The 22,336-nt window shown below is 37.4% G+C and overlaps 1 protein-coding gene across 1 annotated transcript in view; it reads left to right on the top strand.

The window, feature by feature from the left end:
• PTPN4 (protein tyrosine phosphatase non-receptor type 4) overlaps positions 1–22,336 on the top strand; it is a 290,817-nt gene that overhangs the window by 299 nt on the left and 268,182 nt on the right. The gene's annotated exons all lie outside the window — the stretch shown is intronic.

The following is a 22,336-nucleotide window of genomic DNA, read 5'->3' as shown; positions in this document are numbered from 1 at the left end:
AGCCAACGAAGGGGTGGGATATGTGCGGAGATGGAATGTTCCACGGTACCTAAACTCTAGGTGAGGTTTTAGAGTCTTCCGAGTTTACCATTGCTGATAGGATTCCGTTTTTTAAAAATTGGCGCATATGAGCGCAGCCTGCATCCTGCATGGGCAGACTCCCCCTACCATGAAGTTTTAAGCCTCTTATGATCCTACTAGTATTACTTGTATTTAAGAATCTGTTGTTGGGGCAAAAAGAAGTTGAGATATAGGTGAATAGATATACCGATGCTTTTCCCAGGGTTTCCTTAAAATGGAATAGTTTACAATTGCACAGATATATGTTTACATGCTTCTGAGAAACTTAGAATGGGAGACTTTCCGGCGTTGCATTATGTAGTGACACCACTATGTGTCGGGACGATCTGTAGGATTTTCAAGCCCTTGTTCTAGAAGAACCTGCATATATATGCAGTAAACCAACTGCTTGTCGAATCAGGAAATTGGAGTAATATTAGGTTTATGTGACCAGACCTTGGGCCCAGTTGAAACAATACAGTTTAAACCCTGTTTATGGGGGGAAGAAACCCAGAAAGGCAGTGTATCCTATTCGACTTGTAAAAGATTTAAGTAGAAAGGAAGGCTGTGGAACAGTAAAAGCTAGGGAATTTTTTTATCCTGATTTTTGATCCTTAAGATGACTGGGAAAATGATTTTTTATTTTCTTAAGTCGGAAGATGATCTTAAATTAAATGATTATTCAGAACCCAAAGTGTGCTTACTGGAATAGGGCTCATGTAGCAGTTAAGTGTTGAATTGGTAAATATAAATTCAACCTATAGAAAGACTTTTTGAAAGCAAAAGTTTGTGTATTGTACAGAATTTCTTTTCTAACTCAGAATAAAAGAGTGCAGTCATTTTGTGGACCCCACGCTTTTTTGGTTTGAATAAATTTATGCTGCCATTATCATAAAAACTTTTTATGTCTCTTCATTTTTTTTAAAGGCACACATATCTTTGTTACTGTTCTGCAGTGAAACATGCACATGGTTCCATAATACAATCTTGAGTGGCTTATAAGAGAAACATGGTGTTTTTTGTACATGGGAATATATATTTAGCTCATCTGTTTTAAACATTTGACAAGAGATTTTGAAAATAAAAGGAGCCATCACAATTTTGTAGTTTTTAGGAGTTTAAAGTTAGAAAATCACAACACAGGTTCCTCAAAAGCAGTAATGGATGAGGATGTGACTTTCTTATTGCCAGTGTTTTAAACCGGTGTGCTACAAGAATTTTTGAAACATGTAATATCTGACTATGTATTTAGTCAGAGACACTGACCTCTTTTCCCTTAGATTGTCAAATAAAAAAAGGACAATAGCCAACACAATAATAAGTGTCCGGTTTGAATGAATCAAAACTATACCTGTTTTCTAGTCAGATGGGCAAGAAATATATTATTTGGTGTGCTGCAGAATTTTAGTAATTAGTTTATATGTGCCATAAGGTGGAAAAGGTGGAAAATCTCTCTTCTAACCTACTTAGCTTCTAGGTTGTGTGTATTGAATTGTTTTAGATCTGTGGTTTTTTTCTTCTGTTCTAATCAAATATCTTTTAAAATGTCTCTAGTAACTTTGTTACTTTAAATTTGCGACACCCAATTTCTAATTTAGGCTAGGCATAAAACCAGCATTGATTGAACACACTTGCTAAAAATACTTTCTGGGTCAGATGTACTTAGAATGCAGCCTCAGGAAAATTCATTTGAACTACTGTGACCAATGTACACTTCATTATTATTGAAGAACTTTAAAAAACTATAGACTGTCACAAATTAGATTTTATAAGTTCAGGCACTTTTTTAATGTATAAAATATTTTATGTGAAGTAGTAATAAAAATCTAAACCTTTTTTTTAACATGTGAATCCCCATGGATTATTATTAAACTCTGTGATCTGTATAGTCAAAACAGATTTGTCTACTAAACATCATTTGAGTTGTTAAGGACAATACAATGTCCAGTGTTATCTATTTAGCATTTATGATTTACTCTAAATTCTATAAGGGGGATCAGTGGTTGTATTTTTTAAGTAAGCCATCTTTAAGGAACAAAACAGGAAGCTATCAGATAATTTCAAAGAGACACTGTTACTGTTACTGAGAATACTTCTGTTTTTCCAATCCAAAAGTTAATATGGTCAGTGTTAAACAACAAGGAAGCTTTAAAAAATATGTAGAAATCTTGTTTGGTGGAAGTTTAAAGATGAATGTTTAAAAGTTCTGCTTTAATTCTTCTTTGTTTAAAATGGATGATACAGCTCATCTCATAGTTTTTTTGTCTTTTTTTATCTTCAACCGAGGACCTGCTTTTATTGATTTTAGAGAGATATAAAGAGATAGTGAGAGAAACATCTATGGGTTGCCTCCCATACACACCCCGACAAGGAATTGAACCTGCATCCTAGGTATGTGCCCTGACCGGGGATTGAACCCACAGCCTTTTGGTGTACAGGGGGATGCTCCTATGAACTGAGCCACCTGGCCAGTGCTCTGCTTTAATTCTATATGTTAGTTAGGAAAGTAAAATTGGTAACCTCACTAGAAATGACAAGTTATGTGACTTTATGTGATTAAATGTGAATTGTTATTCTTAAATAAAATTTAGTATTGGCAGAAATTCACTGGTTACAAACTGAGTTGGATGTTGTATTTCTGGGTAATAACATGCATGCTAATGAAGGTTTTTTATATGTTATGATCTAGATTTGTTAAATTTGTCAGTTTATTAGATTAAACTGTGAAGCCTTGAAGATTGGTTTAGCATTCTGGAAATCCTTTTTATTGTTTTCCAGGAATCTACTATAGGGGGAAGGCGTTATTTCTTCATTTAATATTCAATTATTAGTACAGATGGTGAGAAGTAATATAATGTAGCAATATTGTGGAAGCTTCTTTATTGGTGTAGAAGTACAGTATTTAGAAACAGTGTAATATATTTTCCTTTGCGTTATCAGTCAATATAGTCATATTTAAAATAGGATGGAAAACAGAGGGGAAATTTATACCATTTTCTTTCACTTCATTAGAGGCATTTCCCCCCACATTCATTTTTCATTCATTATTCCTAAGTAGAAACACTGAAAGAGAGTTGGAAATATTTGAAGAAATTGGCAGGAACAGAATGAAAATTAAGTACTGTTGGATTATCTTGAGGGGAAAGAAGATATTAATTTGGGTGAGTTACTGTGTTTGAACTTTTAACAAGAAGGTTTTATTGAGGAGCAGGAAGAAAAAAGAATCCACAAGAGAAGTGTTTATTGTCTTTTATGTGTCAGGCAGTGTAAAGGGACTTTTCATGTTATCCCACATAATCATCAAGTACACTTTGTGGGGTGGGTATTATTAATCCCTTGCTCCCCTCCTCCCCAGTCGGTGTGAGGAGATATTAACTTGTCTAGGATCACACTGCTAGTAAGTAGAATTCAAACTAGATCTGTCTGACCCTGAAGCTTATGTTTTAGATCATGCTGTCCAATTAAATATTCTGCAATGGTGGAAATACAGTAAGTCCTTACTTAAAGTCATAACTTCTGTGACTTTAAGGAAAAGGATGTATAATGAAATCAGTTTTACCACAGGCAAACTGATATTTAAAAGAAGTTAGGTTCCTAAGGCATCTCATTAATGAAACAACATTGAACTAAACAATGTTACGATTCTTTTTCTGCATTATCAGATATGGTAGCTATTAACCATGTGTGGCATAGAACACTATCTGACTGTCATGCCTAAGGAACTAAATTTAAAGTTAATTTTAACCAGTTTAAATTTAAATAACCAGATATTACTAGTAGCTACAGTATTGGACAGGACAGCTTTAGATCTTGCTACCTAGAAGATCTGAGTTTTTAATGTTGAATCTTCTGCTAGCTTATTTTTGACATTAGGCAAGTTATTTAGTTCTTGAGCTTCAATTTAATTGTGAAAATGAAGAGGTGCTCAGTAAAATGTTACCTCCAGCATCCCTTCGTGCTCTAAACTTCTATGATTTTTATTAAAATGTACAGTGGCATTTAATATTCACAAGCATTATATCTGAAAGTCCCTCTTCCCCAATATAGTCATCCCTTATATAAAGATTTTTGTTTGTTTAGTCATTGTTTATTTTTGATCAGAGTATGTATAAAGCACACATAAAGGATAATGGATTAGCCCTGGCTGGGTGGCTCATTTGGTTGGAGCATTGTCCTATACACCAAAAGGTTGCCGGTTCAATTTCCCAGTCAAAGCACATGCCTAGGTTGCAGGTTCGATGGTTGGGGTGCATACAGGAGGCAACCCGGTATATGTTTCTCTCTCCCTCTCAAATCAATAAATATATCTTTGATGAGCATTTTTAAAAAAAGGTTATTGGATTATCTCCCCGCCTGTCCCACCTGTCCCCCATGGTTTGGCGAAACGTTATGTAACCAAAGGAACAAAGTTTGGATCTTTGAAGACCATATTTCATCATTCCACCTTCCTATTTAAGAATATGCTACAGTTCCCTGTTGCTTATCAAATTAATCCCAAACTTATCTGCTTGACCTTGAAGGTTTTCCACCAACTTCATCTCACCCTATTCTCATTCTTGCTTAAAAAGAAAACATTCTTGTTTTTTCCTTTGCCCTTGTTTCCTCAGTTTAAACATTCCTGTCCCCAATCCATGTGCCTTCTCTTTAAGTAGTCCTCAAAATTAACCCTTTTCTGGAAGAATGCTGCTTGTTTTCCAGTGATAATGACCAGGTTTTGAATCCTGGTAATAAATACCCTGAGGTTAATTTATGATTGTTTAGGTGTAGTTAGTTGAATACATCCTTTTTAAGTTTTATGTTACCTACTCCGTGTTTAATGAAAATGTAAAAATGGGGATGTAAAAAACTAAAAATAGGGATTTTTTTTTTTGTATTGCCTGAGTTTAGTCCATCGTTCATCAATTCTGCTTTAAAAAGTCACTAATTTTAAAAAATGATAAATACTGTAACAACATTCATCCTTAATCACCACTTGAATAGATATTTTTGTTTCCTTACAGGCAATTGTCCATATATATATATTTTTAAGTTGCATGGTGGAGATACAATTTGAGTTTAATATATTGGAAATATTGTATAGTAGAGGCAGTGTAATGTAGGGAAAAGCTGACACTCTGGAGTTAGGTCTGGGTTGGAATCTGGTCTCAAAAGCTTTGGGCAAATTATACAACCTCTGAGCCTACTTTCTTGTCTATGAAATTAGGATAATACTTGCCCTTGAATTGTTGTGAGGATTAGGTAATATAAAGCATCTAGCACTATTCTTTACATAGAAAAGATGATCAGTAAATGGTAGCTGTTATCATTTTCCTCACTTTTCTTTTTTAAAAAACTTTATTTATTTATTTATTTATTTAAGAGAGAGAGACAGCAATTTGTTGTTCCCCTCATTTATTATGCCTTCATTGTTTGCTTCTTGTATGTGTCCTGACCGGGGATTGAACCCACATCCTTGGCATATTGGAAGATGCTGTAACCCACTGAGCTACCTGGCCAGGGCCATTTTCCTCATTTTTCCATTCCCATTGTCATGAGTGTAATTTAAACAGTTGCTTAGACATTCATTTGATTTATCAATCAGATGATTGATTTAGTCATTTACTGTTTGTTAACCATTTAAGTTGTTTCTAAAGTTTCCATTGTTATAATCTGCATTGAATTTGTTTGTGTTCATCTGTTTCCTGAGTCAAAAACCCTAGGACTAGGAGAAGGGTCCAATGGTATGAAAATTTCTATGCTAAATCTTTCTCTTAAAAAAAACAACAACAACAGTGTTCTTGCTTCGGAAAAATGCTAATTTGGTTGTAAAATTGTACTTCGTTGTTTTAATGTATTTTGAAAATGTTGGTTTATTGGTGAATTATGTAGGGAACACATTCATATATATGTGAATTAAACATTTGAATGTCTGTTATTGGGATCAATGGTATACAGGTAAATAAATATGATTTTTGCCCTTGAGCTCAAATTCTAGGGTGGTAACACATGGCAACAAACAGTTACAATTCAGAGGGACAAGTGTAATAAGATCTGGGGGAAATGAGCAGTAGCATTTGAATAGTGTCTTGGAGGATGAGTTGATATTGATCTGGGTAGAGAGAACAACATGAACAAAAAGATGTATACAAGGATGCATAATGTGTTTGGAGAAATGCAGGTTGTCTTGTATAAGTCCATTTCTGTCTATAGAATGGGTGTTGGTGTCTGATTTTGTGTGTGGATCTGTGTGCCTATATATGTATGTTACTATGGTAGGAGAGGAAACCTTGTGAAGGTCCTTATTTAGGTGATGAGTAAGATCATATTAAGACTTTAGAACAAGGGTTTATCAACTGGTAGGCCATGAATGGTTTGCCAGTGTGCTGGAGAGCAAGAAATACCTTTCAGTGTATGGGATTGGAGCATTTTGGACGTCCCAGGATAGTTTCCTTTGACATTGATAGGCTCCTTGGCTTGTCGCAGAGTGCCAAAAGTTTATTTTTGCTGCCAAGTTGGGAAAAGCACTGTTTTAGAGGCTCTAAATATTGGAAAGTTTATGGTACTTACTCATTCCTGACATTCCCACTATGTAATTAAAAGTAAAACCAACATCAAATCCTACAATAAACATAAAGGAAGTCAAGTCAAAGTCCCTCTTTTCCCTTTACCTCTCCCCAATAATTACTACTTCACTCTTGTGTGTGAAGTATCTTTTTGGTGCTCTTGCATTGCTAATGCCCTCCACACATATTTAGTCTGCCTCCTGGAACATCAACATTTACATTGGGGAGCAATTATAGGTATTTAAATAAAGACATGATGAAATTAGATAAGTTTTGAAAGGTAACTCAGGAGGTTTTAGATAATGATACAAAAATGTAGGGATGGCGCAACAATGAAGTTAAAAATGGAGCAGAGAGACCAGTTAGAATGCTGTTGCAGTGGTCTAGGTGAGAGATGGTAAGAGCTGGAAATAGAAAAATCTGGAAATAAAGATGAGAATGGGGGACTAAAACTGCAAACTGATTTAAGTAGTTTTACTAGAACTGAGACTCCATTTGGATATAGGGGAAAGAGGAAAAGAGTTGACAATGATGTTAAGATTTTTTCTTTTGGGCAGCTGGGAAGGGAAGGCCAAATAATTTTTATCGAATACCTTTAATAAACCAAGCATTTTTGCTAGGCACCAAAGTTGTCATAGGTTCTTACTGAATTTTTAAAATTAATTTATTTCAAAATAATTTCAAACCCACAGAAAACTTGTAAGAAGAGCACAAAGAGCTCTCATATTCCCTTCAACCAGTTAATTTTTCCTTGAGCCACCTAACATTTTTTAATTAAAACTTGTTTAAAGCACTTTCTGGTTCACAGCAAAATTGAGGAGAAGGTACAGAGATTTCCCATAAACCCTGTCCCCATACATGAACTTCAACCAATTTTACCATTGTTCTGCATAGGAGCACGTGTGCTAAGGATGAGCCTGCAACATCTTGTGTGTGGCTCCCTGTAGTGGGCTCAGTGAGGCCTTCCTTTACAGAAGCCCAGAGACAGAGAACCTTGATGCTGTCCGTTTCTCTCTTTCTGCTGTAGCTTATTGGATTTTCAAATTTCAGTGAAACTACCTGATTATCGCATTTCATTCTCATATTTTTATTGCTGCTTCCAGCTATTTCAGAGGAATGCACGATTTCTAATCTCATTAAACATTTTCTGACCATTTGAGAGCAAGTTGCAGACATGATACCCATCACTCTTAAATAATCTAGTGTGTATTTACCAAAACATGTACAGTCTCATGTAACCACCAAATCAGAAAGTCAACATTGATACAACAGTACCTTGAGATTTCCCAGATGCCATTCAGAATTTTCCAACTGTCCCCAAAGTGTCTCTCTTTTTTCGTCCAGGATTCAATTCAGGATCACACATTGCATCTAATTGTCATGTCTCTTTAGTCTCCTTCAGTTTGAAATAGTATAGTGCCTCAATATTTCTCTGTCTTTTAATACCTTGACTTCTTAAATTCCATTAGATGTCCCTTAACTTCAGTCCATCTAGTGGTTACTCATGGGCATACTGAATACTTGTTGGCAGGAATATCATAGAAATGATGTGCTATTCTTAGAGTATTACTAGGAGACATACAGTGATATATTTAACCTTGTACACTGGTGATATTTAACATTGAATACCTTGGTAAGTTCACATCTATCATAAAGCCATCGTTTTTCCTTTTGTGGTTGTTACCTCTTGTGGGAAGATCTCCAGGAGTATGCTAATATTCTGTTCCTCTTCAAACAGACCTCTGTCCGCCAGGTTTTGGGTCCACTGATAGCTTATGCCTGAATCAATCACTACTATGAAGATTGCCATTCCCTTTATTAGTTGATTTTCTACTGAAAACAGATGTTTCCCTTTCTCCCCATACCTTCATTAATTTATTTACATCAGTATCTGCTCATGGGTTTCTGTTCCTATTCAGTGGGTTTTATTAGTTACCATATTTTATTTTATTTTGACGCTCGATTTGTCCTAGATTTGGCAAGGTGAGAGAGCCCTTTAAGATGTGTCTTTCTCACATGCCCCTGTCCTTTGAGAACTTGCTTACTTTCTGGCACAGCAAGATGTTCCAAAACTTATTTTGTACTTTCCCTGTTCCAGCTCTAGAATCATGTGTTTTTCCAAGGAATCCTGATTTCTTTAGTGGAGGTGGTACTTAGAAATGAAGATTTGGATGTCTCATGTGCTCAATTTTTCCTGGGGTATCATTACTTCTAGGGCAGAGAGAGCTAGGAAATAAATGTAAATAGGTACACATCTGAATCTCTTCCTGTATCTTTGTGTATGTAGTGGAAAAGTTCACACTGGTAAATCCAATTGCATTCCAGCACCTCAGGGTTCTTTCTTCTCTTGTTCTTTCTGTATTTATAAATCCCTTCTCCAGCAGTGAGAGATTGGCTCTCATTATTCTTAGTATATTTACTTATTTGCTCAACCCCCTTCATTGTACTAGTCTCCCAGCCCCAGGCTAGTTATCCCTTGTCTGCCACCTCTGAGGCTTGTGCCACAGGGTCCTCAGGGGTGCTTTCATGTTCGTACTAGTAAGGGAACAAAACTTCTCACTTAATCTGAACAAAAATTTGTTAGAAACATATTATCTCCAGTTTTAAAGGAGAACAAAGCTGAAATTCAGAAAGGTGTATGACTTTGGGCATGTTACCATGTAAATAGTAGAGGAAATATTTTGAAATTAGATATGCATGATGCTGAAGCATCTTTTCTGTTTCTTTTTGTCTCCTGTACTGCATAGCCTCTGACTTCCTGAAGATAGTTCATTATTCAAAATGGCAGGGGTTAGGGTTGTGTATAGGTTTTACTTGACACAGTGGGTGGGACTATTACTGCTTTGAGGTTTGTGTCAAGTTAGAAAGAGGGTCACTGACAGAGCCCCCAACTACTGTTGTTTTTCAAAGGTTAAGGGATCCCCTGGCTGGTTTGGCTCAGTGGATTGAGCGTCGGCCTGTGAGCTAAGTGTCGCTGGTTCGATCTTCCAGTCAGGGCACATCAGAGAAGGAAAACTCTGACTCCAAAAAACCTCCGCTGCCTTGCGGCATACCTCTTCAGGGGAAAGGCTAAGGGAGTAAACCCCGACAGAAAATCCGGAGCCGGAGTCCCTAAGGCGGTTTGACGTTGTAGTCAACACCGGCAACTCCTGCGGCGCACCTGAAGCCAAGCTGTATTGACTCCGTCTTTCCCTTGGGCCCTTCAGCTGCGAAGAGAGGGGGGGTCTGCTGCATGGGCAACAGCAGACCCTCCATATCACCCTGCCCAGGCTCTGTAGCTTCAGCTTCACTGGAGAGGACACTCCAGCGTCATCGCAAGATGTCGATTCAACACGGGAGGAGACAGATACCGTGTCACTCCCGAGTTGGACTGCACAGCCATTCTCGGCGGTGCAGATAGACTCTTAAGAAGCTACACCATCGTCTCGAGACGGACGGCTGCCGCCGCCGACGACGACAAAGGGATCTCAGAAGTGAAGAAACAAGTAAAGAAGACAGAATGGTGGTGAGACACGAGAGTCTAGTTGTGTGATAGAAGGTGGTGAAGGAAGGACTGACAGGAAGGTGTCAGTGCTGCTGAAAGAAATAACGAAAGTGCTTTGGATTTGACTACTGGAAAGTTATCGATGACCTAAGCTAGTTGGTTTTCAGATGTGTTCAGGCAGAATCAAATGAGATATTGATTAAAATGATCAGTTCCCCAGATTTTATTGTATACCGTATAGATTCTCTCAAAAGGTGGGTGAGGAGTGGAGAGGTTGCATAGGAGATTTGCTTAAATGCTGCTATGGTTATTCTGAGTTATACTAAAGCTTAAGATTCATTGTCTTAGCAGAACAGTTACAGTAGAGGGGTGTGATAAGAAACTAAATTGAGGAAGTGACATACAATGAGTATAGACCAGGAAACTTTAAGAAATTTGGTCCAAAGGGAAGAAGGAAGATCTTTTGGGTCATGGAAAGTAGGGGGATAGAATCAAGAAAAATATCTTTCTTTTTTTAAGGCTACATACACCTTAACTTTTTTTCGAAATAAAGAAAAGAAACTATAGTGACTATTGGAAAGATGGATAGGTGAAACTAAATAGCAATACCTACTTACTATCAAAGAAATGCCCTGAATGAACAGACCTTGGTAAGTATCTGGGCTAGCTCCCTGACCCATTTCAAATGATTGCCACCTTATGCTGAGTCTTTGGAGCAATTCAGGGGTCATTGTTAGTCTTATTTTATTAATAGTTAAATTTATATCTTGCCTTTTTGTTCAATAGTTGTTAAGAGCTTTCCTCATCTTTATAAAAACTTCTATTTTTTAAATTGAATTTATTGGTTAATAACATTATATAGCTTTCTGGTGTACAATTCTATAATACCTCATCTGTATATTGTATTCTGTGTTCATCACTCCAAGTCAAGTCTCCATTTTGAATTTTAGGTGTAGTCTTGTACTTAGACAAGTCACCAGCAGTACAATTTAAAAATCTATCCAGGACTGGAAGGTGACTTTGAATGGAAAGCATTTGGACAATCCAGAGTCAATTTAATGTATTCTCTGAGCACTAGCTAAGTGCCAGGTACTCTGTGATTGGCAGTGGAGTTAGAGAATGAATGAGACATGATCTTTATCCTCAAGGAAATCATACCTCTTTGGAAGAACTTAAAATCTATTATATAGCTAGAAATGTATACAGATAAGTCATAGTTAACTATGTGCTGGTATACAGCTAAAATATATACAGGTAGGGCATACATATTTTATAAGTGTAGTGGAATATATTATTAGAACACTCAGGTTTCTCAAGTATTTTAAAATGTCATTTAAATTTTATTTCCTTTTTTAATTGGTAATAAGGCTACTTGGTTCAGATTTCAAAATAATATACAAAGGTATCTATTGAGAAGTCTCACTACTATTGTCATCCTTCTCTCTATAGGTAACCAATTTTATTTTTTGTATATTTTACCAGTACTTATGCAAATAGAAACAAAATACAAATATAGATTACTGTTTTCCCCCTATACCTTTTATGTGGAAGGCAGCATACTATATAAATGTTTTATATAATAATATTTTCATTTAAAATATACCTTGGCGATCTTTGACCTCAATATACAGAGATCTCCCATTTTTCTTTCTTTTTTTAAAAAATATAGTCACATGTTCTATTGTGTGAGTATACTATTAGGCTAATTCTGATTAAAACTGTACTTCAGTTTTTTAGGCCCTTGTGTGACATATTTACTCTTACTTCTTTATGAGCTAGTGCTTTCTTAGGCATTTTGCATTAATGACCTGCCTTACTTTGTTCAGTCCTCTAATACCTAGTTGGATAAGCCTTTCAGACCTTGTGGTCAAGCAAAATACGTACTTCCTTATTTCAGTAGCTTAGGTGAAAAATGGAAGAAAAAGAGAAAGGGATGTAACTGATATTTGTGGAACTCCTCTGGGTGTTCTAAAGTATATCTCATTTAATTCTTCCAGGAACCCTGTGGAGTGGGTAGTATTAATTCCCTTTTTAGAGGTGAAGAAGCTGAGGCTCAAAAAGTTGAGTTATCCAGACTTTCACAGCTAGAAAATGGCAGATTTAGGTTTTGAAACTAGGTTAATATGAGTCCAGAATCTGTATCTTTTCTGCTGCTGTCCTATTTTCTGTGTCCTATTTTTGAATTTCTGAACTCCAGTCTTATAGCTGGAGCTCTCTGCTATCTGCTATAAATCTTTCATCAGGAAATATAAAATTAGACATATTCTGGCTATTGTATTTTTTTCTGATTACTGGGATGCTACTTGCTTATCTGACCTCTACAGTAATTTCCCTGCTTGCCTGGATCACTGCCTATTTGCCTATTACTGTAAGCAATGGATACCATTTTTTACTTGCTTTGTCTGGGTTGCCTCTCATCATTACTATTGAGTTTCCCTCTCCACCCTATTTTTCCTTGTGATAGCCTTGTCGCCACTTGAGCATCATTTTGCCAGTATGAATTGTGTGCAAAACTTCTGAAATTTTGGGGGATGATTTTAAACAAAGATCATTATGTCTCATCTTGACTTGTACAGTAGTCTCCTAGAGTACATTCTGCGAAGCGGTCTTGCCCTTTTTAATCTTCCTCTACATTGTAGCCAGACTGATCTGACTTGCACATCTAATCACATTACATCCCTGGTCAGAGCTTTTTTATTGCGTCTCCATCTGCTTGTTAAGATAAAATCTAAACTCATGTTCAGTGCCTGTCTACCTCTCCAAGGTATTCCCTGGAATGCATAGTGCCTTGCACATATGTGCTAATTAACATTGACTATTCTTTGAAAAAATAAAATGAATGAATTTTCCAAGAAGATTAAAATTATTTGGAATTACCATATTTTAAAGTAATGTTGTTGTTGTTTTTTCTTTTTTGGCTGTTTTTAATCTCATGGCAGTAAAATATTTTTATAAACTCCAAGGATTCCCATATTGTTTTATTTACATTGCAATTTAAAAAATCTCTATATTTGGTTTATTTCATTTCAAATTTATTGTGCCTTTTCCAGCCCAATACATAACTGCTATTAGTTGCAGTGGCTTACTAACAGAGGCTTGTAGGGAAATGGGTAATCTTCATTGGGAAGGGTTTTGTGATTTGGAGGAGTTTGCCCAGGTATTCTGATATTGTGACCCATCTTGCATCTGGCTACTTTATGGTTTTTTTTATCTGTGTTAGCATAATTGTTTACAAAATAATTGTATAGGTCTACAGTTCCTTATATGGAATTCTGAAATCCCCAAGGTCCTGAAAAACAGAAGTTTTTCTAATTAATTTGCTAGCCAAACTTGACATAGATGGTGGTAGGCTGTTTAGCCTTTAACTTATTCCACTTATGGTGAACATTCTTAAGGTTCTGTAAGAAATTTTAAACTAGCAATATGATTAATACAGGGAGTTACCCTACACCCAACCAAGAATGTTAATATAAGATATTTGTGCCACATCATGTCTCCATAATCCAAATACTCTGAAATTCACAAAACTTCTAAAAGCGTTTTGAAACCATAGGTTTCAGAAACAGGATTGTTGACATGAACCATTTTTCACTACCACCAATTTCCCTAGCAATGGATGATAAATGGTACTTTGTTTTATTTTGAATTTCTTTTTAGTGATACTGAATTTTTCATACTTATTTACTAATTTCATTTCTTGTTGCATACATTCTTCAAATTTTTTGTTCATTTATCTGGCAGGATCCTAATGTGGTTTTTTTTTAAACCAGTTTATAATATTGTAGATACTAACTGGTTTTCTGTTACACAGTTGCATGCTTGTGACGTATTCTGAGCTTTTTGTATCTAGCCTGGTAATAAGAAATACAGGAAGCTGAAAAGTTACTTACTTATAGTGTAAGGGAAATGATCATGATCCTTTGCTCAAAGTCCTTTCATGGCTTCCTATCTTACTTAGAGTAAAGGCTGCAGTTTTTACCATGGCCAACAAGGCCCCACATGATCTGTGCCTCCTGTTCTCTCTCTCTGAACTCAACTTGGGCCACTGTCCTTGTTCACTTGTCTCAAGGCACACAGGTCTCCACTGCTCCTGAAACAGGGTAGATATTCCCCACTTCGAGTCTTTGTGCTTGTTCTTCTGTCTCCCCTCTAGAACACTTTTCTCTCAAATATTCCAGGCAGCGTGGCCACAGGTTTCACTTTGTTACTTCCTTTCAAGTCTGCTCACAAATGAATTAGTCATGTCTTTTCTGAATAACCTCTTTAAAATTACATCTCTATTCCCATTGATTTTGTGTAGTGGTTAAAAAATCATATACTTGACAAAGTATTCCTCCTGATAATTCAAGTATCCATCTGGCACTGTATATAGTTATTACAATATTATTGACTGTATTCTCTATGCTGTACTTTACATACCTAGGACAATTTTTTGACTGGCAATTTGTACTTCTTAATCCCTTCACTTTTGTTCACCCAGCCCCCCATCCCTCTTCCCCTCTGGTAACCATCAGTCAGTTCTCTATATCTATGAGTCTGTTTCTATTTTGTGTTCATTTCTTTTGCTCTTTAAATTCCACATATAAGTGAAATAATATGGTATTGGTCTTTCTCTGTTTGAACTATTGCACTTAGTGTAATATACTTGAAGTTCATCCATGCTGTCAAGAATGGTATAATTTCATTCTTTTTTATGGCTGAATAATATTCCATTGTATATAAATCTTATACATATTTTATATATATCATAATCATAACTTTAAAAAATATATTGTATTGATTATGTTGTTACAATAGTCCCATTTTTTTTTTCCATTTGCTTCCCTCCACCCAGTACCCCTCTTCCCTCCAGTAATTCCATTGGTCGTACATATAAGTTCTTTGGCTTTACCCTTTCCTATATTATTCTTAACTTCCCCTGTTTATTTTGTACGAACCAATTATGCTTCTTAATCCCTGCACCATTTCCCCATTTCTCCTCCTTCCCCCTCCCAGCTGATAACCCTCCAAATGGTCTACACCTATGATTCTGTTCCTATTGTGGTTTGCTTAGTTGGATTTTGTTTTTCTTTTTTAGATTCAGTTGTTGTCATTTTAATGTTCATAGTTTTGATCTTCTTTTTCTTAAATAAGTCCCTTTAACATTTCATATAATAATGGCTTGGTGATGAAGAACTCCTTTAGCTTTACCTTGTCTGGGAAGCACTTCATCGGCTCTTCCATTCTAAATGATAGCTTTGCTGGACAGAGTAATCTTGGTTGTAAGTCCTTGCTTTTCATCACACTGAATACTACTTGCCAGTCCCTTCTTGCCTGCAAAGTTTCCCAGAGTGGGTGGGTCTGTGGACAGTGGGGGCCCTTTAAACAAGCAGACTCTGCTGAGAGACGTGCAGTTTCTTCCTCTGCCCCAACCCCACTGGTTTGCACAGTCAGAAGCAATGAGGCTTTATTTTCCCTGGTACTGGAAGTGTGAGCTGCATGGTCTGGTGCTGGGAGCGCTCCCCAGGAGTCTCTCCAGACTTTTTAAAATGTGTGACTGTGCTTTCTGCTGGGCTGCTGCCGCCGCCGCCGCTGCCACAGCCACTGCCCCCACTGCCACTGCCGCAGCCCTCGCTGCCACCATCACACCGGCTCCTCTCCGCCCCAGCTCTGCCTCTCCTACCTGTGTGGATGAGTATTTCTTCTTTATATCTTTGTTTGTTGGACTCAATTTTCTGGAACTTCTGGTAGTCTCTAGTTTTGAAGTAGTTGTATTCCTTCTTGGTTGTGGAGGGAGATGTAGCGTATCTGTCTAGGCCTCCATTTTGGCCAGAAATTTGCAATCATTAAATTCTTTTCCATAATCATAATTTTTTTAATCCACTTGTATATTTTTTAAAAATATGCTTTATTGATTATGCTGTTACAGTTGTCCCAATTTCTTTTCCCTTTGTTCCCCTCCACCCAGTGACCCCCCCTCCCACCAGTTGTCCCCCCACTTAGTTAGTCCATGCCCATTGGTTGTGCATATAGTTCTTCTCAACATCTTCCTATCTACTCCATTCTCTCCTACCATGCTTCTTAATTCCTGTACCATCTCCCTCCCTTTCCCCACTTCCTACTCCCCACTGACCTCCCCCCAGTATGTACCCCATATGTATAATTCTTTTTTCACTCTCGTAGTCTACTTAGTTTGCCTTTGTTTCAATTGCCTAGCTTCTGTTGTTGATTGTTGTGATACAGTTTTCATTTTAATGTTCATAGTTTTGATCCTCTTTATCCTAAACAAGTCCCTTTAACATTTCATATAACAGTGGTTTGGATCTGATGAACTCCTTCAGTTTTACTTGGTCCTGGAAGCACTTTCTCTGCCCTTCTATTCTGAATGACAGCTTTGCTGGGTAGAGTAATTGTGGTTGTAGGTTTTTGCTTTTCATTCCTTTGAATATTTCTTGCCAGTCCCTTCTTGCCTGCAGAGTTTCTTTTGAGAAATCAGCTGATAGTCTTATTGGGACCCCTTTGTACATAATTCTCTTCTTCTCTCTTGCTGCTTTTAAGATTCTCTATCCTTAATTTTTGACATTTTGATTATAATGTGTCTTGGTGTGGTTCTCCCTGGGCCCAGTTTGTTTGGAACTCTGTGCTTCCTGGACCTGTAATTCTATCTCTTTCCCCAAGTTAAGGAAGTTCTGCTTCACTATTTTTTCACGTAATTTTTCAATTTCTAGTTGTTCTTCTTCACCTTCTGGCAACCTTATGATTCTGATGTTGGCCCGCTTATAGCTGTCCCATAGGTTTCTGAGCCTCTCCTCATTTTCCTCACTTTTCGTTTCCTCTTTCTGCACTGGTTGACTGTTTGTTCCTTCCCTATGTTCCGATTTGTTGATTTGATCTCTGGTTTTCCTTCCCTCACCACTTGTTTCGTATGTGTTTTCTTTCATTTCAGCAGGACTAGCCTTCATTCCCTCTCCGTCTTGTTTAAAAACCGCTGTTAGTTCTGTAAGCTTTCTTATAACCAGAGCTCTGAACTATGCCTCAGAAAGATTTTGTCTGCTGGTTCGATAGATCATACATTTGCTGTCTGGTCAGCTGTGTGACTGTGATCTCTTTCATGATCTGTGCCATCCTGACAGTTTTGTGTTTACCTTTGCTTCCTGTGTGGGGCTTTCACACATCCTGTGCTATAGGGGGAAGAGCCCTGTGCACTCATCACTACCAGGTGACCCTTCTCACCACACTGTGGTGCTTTGTGTGGGGGCGGGGGTCTAAGATGGATTCCTTCCATTCACTCTCCGCTGAGAGACCAGGAGCCTCCTCCTCCATCCCCACACCCTCCAGCCTTCACAGTGTGAGGCAATGGGGGTCTTGCTTCCCTGGCACTGGAATCACGAGCTGACGGGTTTTGTCTGCAGCCGGGGGTGCTCCCCAGGTTCTTCTTGCCTCCGCTTAAATATGGGTGTCTGTGCTTATTACCATTCTGCCGCCATTACTGCAGCTGCCGCCACCAGCACAGCTTAACCTCTCCGCCCCATCTTCACCCCTCCTACCTGTCTGGACAAGCACCACTTGTTTGTAACTTCATATGTTGGACTTCGATATAGCTTTATTTTCTGGAACTTATGGTTATTTATGGTTTTGTGGTAGTTGTATTCCTTCTTAGTTGTGGAGGGAGACAGAGCATGTCAGTCTAGGCCTCCATCTTGGCTGGAAATGCCCACTTGTCTATTAATGGGCACTTAGGTTGCTTCTGTATGTTGGCTATTTTAAATCACTATGTGGTGAACATACAGGTACGTATAATTCTTTCAAATTAGTATTTTTGGTTTCTTCAGATACATACCCAGAAATGAAATTACAGTGTCATAAAGCACTTCCATTTAAAATTTTTTGATGACTTCTAATTCTATTCTGTTAAAAAAAGTGGTTTATTTTTGACCCACTAAATTGATTTGTTAGCCAATGAGTCTCAACCTGGAGCCTGAAACATTTCATTAAACATTTAGCTGCTATGAACTTACTGTTCATATTCAGTTAAATAGAAAACTTAGCTTTTATGAGATCATAGCTTTTTAAAGAAAGGATAAAAACTCTAGAGGCCAGCATTTTTTTATTTTTCATCTAAAAAATACTCTTAACTAATCCCCTAACTAGTAAGAAATTAATTTTTGATGAAGAAGAAAAGAGCACCAAAGCCCTCAAAATGTTACCACGTACACTGGTACAGATGGTTGGCCCGTTTTAGACAAGGATAAAACAAATGTTTTCATTGTCTGGTGGTATTTGTGAAAGATCAGCTGACTCTGTTGTTGGAATCTCATATAGAGGAGACTAAAAGACAAATTTAGAAATGGGGAGGGAGGACTTCCAGCCAAGGTGGAGGTGGAGGTAGATATGCTTTGCCTCCTTCCTCAACCATAAGAAGGATTACATCTATTTCAAAATAGAAAACAACCAGAACTACCAGAAAATCAAACTGCATGGAAGTCCAACAAATGAAGATACAAAAAAGTAATACTCATCCAGATAGGTAGGAGGGGCAGAGCTGGGGAGCCAGGACATAGAGGATGCAGTGTGGCAGCAGCAGCAAGGCAGTGGCTGTGTCGGGCTGGCGGAAGAGCAGTCACACATTATAAAAGCCTGGAGGGACACCTGGGGAGTGATCCCAGGCCCAGGTCATACTGTGCAGCTCACGGGTCCAGCACTGGGAAAATAAAGCCTCATTGCTTCTGACTGTGAAAACCAGTGGGGTTTGGGGTGGCGGAAGAAACTGCCTGTCTCTCAGGAGAGTCCGCTTATTTAGGGGGCCGCCATAGTCCTAGAACATAATGCAAACCTATCCACTCTGGGAACCATGACCAGTACAACAGCTAGAGGGGTGCCAGTTGCATACAGGAAGCAGGTGAAGTGACTGGAAAAGGGGCTAGTGCTGAACAAGTGATATTGTTCCCTCTATGACCCCTCTCCCACATACAGCACCACAAGGTGGTTAAACAGGTTACCTTGCCTTGATGAATACCTAAGACTCTGCCCCTTACAACATAACAGGTGCAATAGCTCTAGCTAAGACACATAGGCAAACACAGGAGGCTGTCAAGTTGAGGAGATAGAGAAGTATGGCCCAAAAGAGGGAGCACATCAAGGCTCTAGAGTGAGAACTAAGCGAGGAAGAGATAGCTAACCTAACCAACACAGGGTTCAAAACAATGGTGATAGTGATGCTCAGAGAAATTGAGTATGGCAAATGCATAAGGGAAGAAGTGAGGGCTAAGCTAAGTGAAATGAAAGAAAAATCCACACAAAACAATGGTGAAGGGAAGGAAGCCAGGGTTCAAAGCAACGATTTGGAACAAAAGAAAGAAATGAACAGTCAACCAGTATAGAATGAAGAACAAGAATTGAAAACATATAAGCAGAGGCTTAGGAACCTCTGGGACAACTTTAAATGTACCAACATTTGAATCATAGTCATGCCAGAAGGAGAAGAGGAAGAACAAAGAATTGAAGGCTTAGATTAAAAATTAATAGAAGAAAACTTCCCAAACTTGGTGAAGAAAATAGACATACATGTCCAGGAAGCACAGAGAGTCCCAAACAAGCAAGACCCAAAGAGGACCACACCAAGACACATCATAATTAAAATGCCAAAGGTTCAGGACAAAGAGAGGATCTTAAAAGCAGCAAGAGAAAAGATGAGAGTTACCCACAAAGGAGTTCCCCTAAGACTGTCAGGCACAGGATTAGGGAAATCTTTGTGGGCTTTAGTGGTTCTAGGTGTCTGTCTTTACCTGTGGTATCTCTCACTTTCTCTCTCTTTTTCTCTCTCTCTCACACACAGACACACACCATGTCTTCAAATACCATAATTTATAAATAGGAAATAATGATGTAGAGATTAAGTAGGAAAGAAAGGAGAAGCTTCAGGTAAATAAATTTGATGTGAAAAATGGTTCAAATTAGATTCCTGTGTTGAAATACATAGTTTACAGTGAAGATCAAATTTATTTTGACGTTGAAATCAGTATTCTTAACAGGTCAGTAACAATTGAATAGGGGACATACAAAGGACATCTGGAAAATGCTGCCTGTATGTCAGTGAATCAAAATGAGCAGGTCCAGTGCTATACATTCATGTCTCAGTTATTTGATTTGCACATGATTATCTAGGACACCTTTTTTGTTGTAATGTATATATATATTTTTAAATTTTATTTACTGATTTTTGGGGGCGGAGGGGAGAAACATTGATTAGTTGTTTCACTTACTTATGCATTCATTGGTTGATTCTTGTATGTACCCTAACAGAACATCAACCTTGGCATAGCAGGACAATGCTCTAACCAAGTGAGCTATCGGGTGGGGCTACCATATCTTAAATAAGAAGCTTCTTGTATAAGTTACTGCATAATAACTAAAATACAAATGTGTTTGGCATATTAAATATAGAGATAAATTTTACAGCAAAATTATTACATTTGATTTTTTCCCTCCTATGGGTATCAGTTTTACAGCTCATAGTTTTGATAGCACTGCCCTAAGAGAACCTGACCTATTCAGTTTTATATTGCAAAATTCAGGTCTGAAGGGTTGAGGGAACCTTCATTGAATACTGTATAGTGTTAGAGCAACAAGAAAAGTTATTCAGTCCAGTATCTTACACTATTAGCATTTTAATTTATAGTCACATTCAAATAGTGTATAATAAATTAAGATTATAGCAAGAAGATGCCTTGCTTGAGAACATTTCATTTAAAATAGGTGTCATCTATCCAGAGAACTTTTTGTGAGTTGTTAATTGTTTGATAATTTTAGAAAATAAAGGCTTTACTATGTTTGTTTTTGTTAAGTGTAAAAACAGAATTGGAAAGGAGTATTTTTTTCTTACTCTTTCCACACCACTTTTTATTTTGAAAACTTTAAAATGTATGAAAAAGTAGTAAGAATAGTATACTAAATACCCATGTACCCTTTATATAGATTCACCAGTTGCTAATATTTTGCTCCTTTGCTTTATCTCTCTCTGTGTATATACTTTTAAAATTTCTGAACATTTTCAAGATTGCAAACATGATTGCTCTACTCCCAGTGCCCCATTCGCAGTTGGATCAGGGACTACACGTTGCATTTGGTGGTTATGTCTTTAATCTACAGCACTTTCCCAGCTTTCTTACATATCCTTCTTCTTTCTTCTTTCTACTTCTTCATTCTCCTTACATTTTCCAAGGATCCAGGCCAGTTTTGTTTGTTTTTTAAATCCTCGCCCAAGGATATGTTTAGCAACTTCAGAGAGAGAGGAAGGGGGAGAAAGAGAAAAAACCTTGATGTGAGAGAGATAGGTCAGTTGGTTACCTCCCGTACGTATCCCGCATGGGAATCAAACCTGCAACCTAGGTATGTGCCCTGGCCTGGTATTGAACCCACACCCTTTTGGTGTATGAGACAGCGATCCAACCAACTGAGCCACTTGGCCAGGGTCCAGGCCAGTTGTTTTGTAGAATGTCCCTTATTTGGTTTTGTCTGATTATTTTAATTTCATTTTTTCATAATTAGATTCAGGTTAAACATTCTTGGCAGGAGTATTACATAGATTTGTGTTCTCACTGTATAACATCATAGTGCTAATGAGTTTTGGTGATGCTAAATATCATTTGGTTAAGGCAGGATTTGACAGGTTTCATTTTAAAAGTTCCTTTTCTCCTTTATAATTAATAACTATAATTAATAAGACAGTACTTTCAGATTATGTATCTTGTTCCCCAACAAACATTTACCCAGTGATTTTAGCATTCATGTATGATTCTTGCCTGAATCAGTTACAGCAGCTGTAAAATGGTAATTTTCTCTTTCAGTTATTTCTTTGACATTTATCATTTGATATTATTCTACAAAGAAGGGTTATTCCTCTCCCTCATTTAAAAAAATTAGTAACGGGTTAGACCTATGGCTTTTTGCTTTATTCAGAGTATTTATTCTTGTTATTTATTTTGAAATTTAAGTTGTCTCATTTGGCTGGTGAGAGCCCTTTTAAACTCCTCTCATGTGTTTTGACCTATTCCCATCAGATTTGGAGGACTTCTTTATTTACTGGCACAAAATATTTAATCTGACCTTGTATTTTTTTTTTTTTTTTTCATGCCCCAGATCTGGAATCAGCCATTTCTTCCAAGGAGTTCTGATTCCTTTTAATGTGGAATAGTATTTAGGGCATTAGGTATGTTCATTGTTATTGGAGTATTTTTGCTTCTATGTCCTAATAGTGGACAGAGATAGCAAA

This window comes from Furipterus horrens, unplaced genomic scaffold (genome assembly GCF_987537825.1).
Source record: "Furipterus horrens unplaced genomic scaffold, mFurHor1.1.pri manual_scaffold_1, whole genome shotgun sequence".
NCBI classification, from domain to species: Eukaryota; Metazoa; Chordata; class Mammalia; order Chiroptera; family Furipteridae; genus Furipterus; species Furipterus horrens.
The sequence above is the reverse complement of the archived record's forward strand: the minus strand, read 5'-3'. Positions and strand labels throughout refer to the sequence as shown.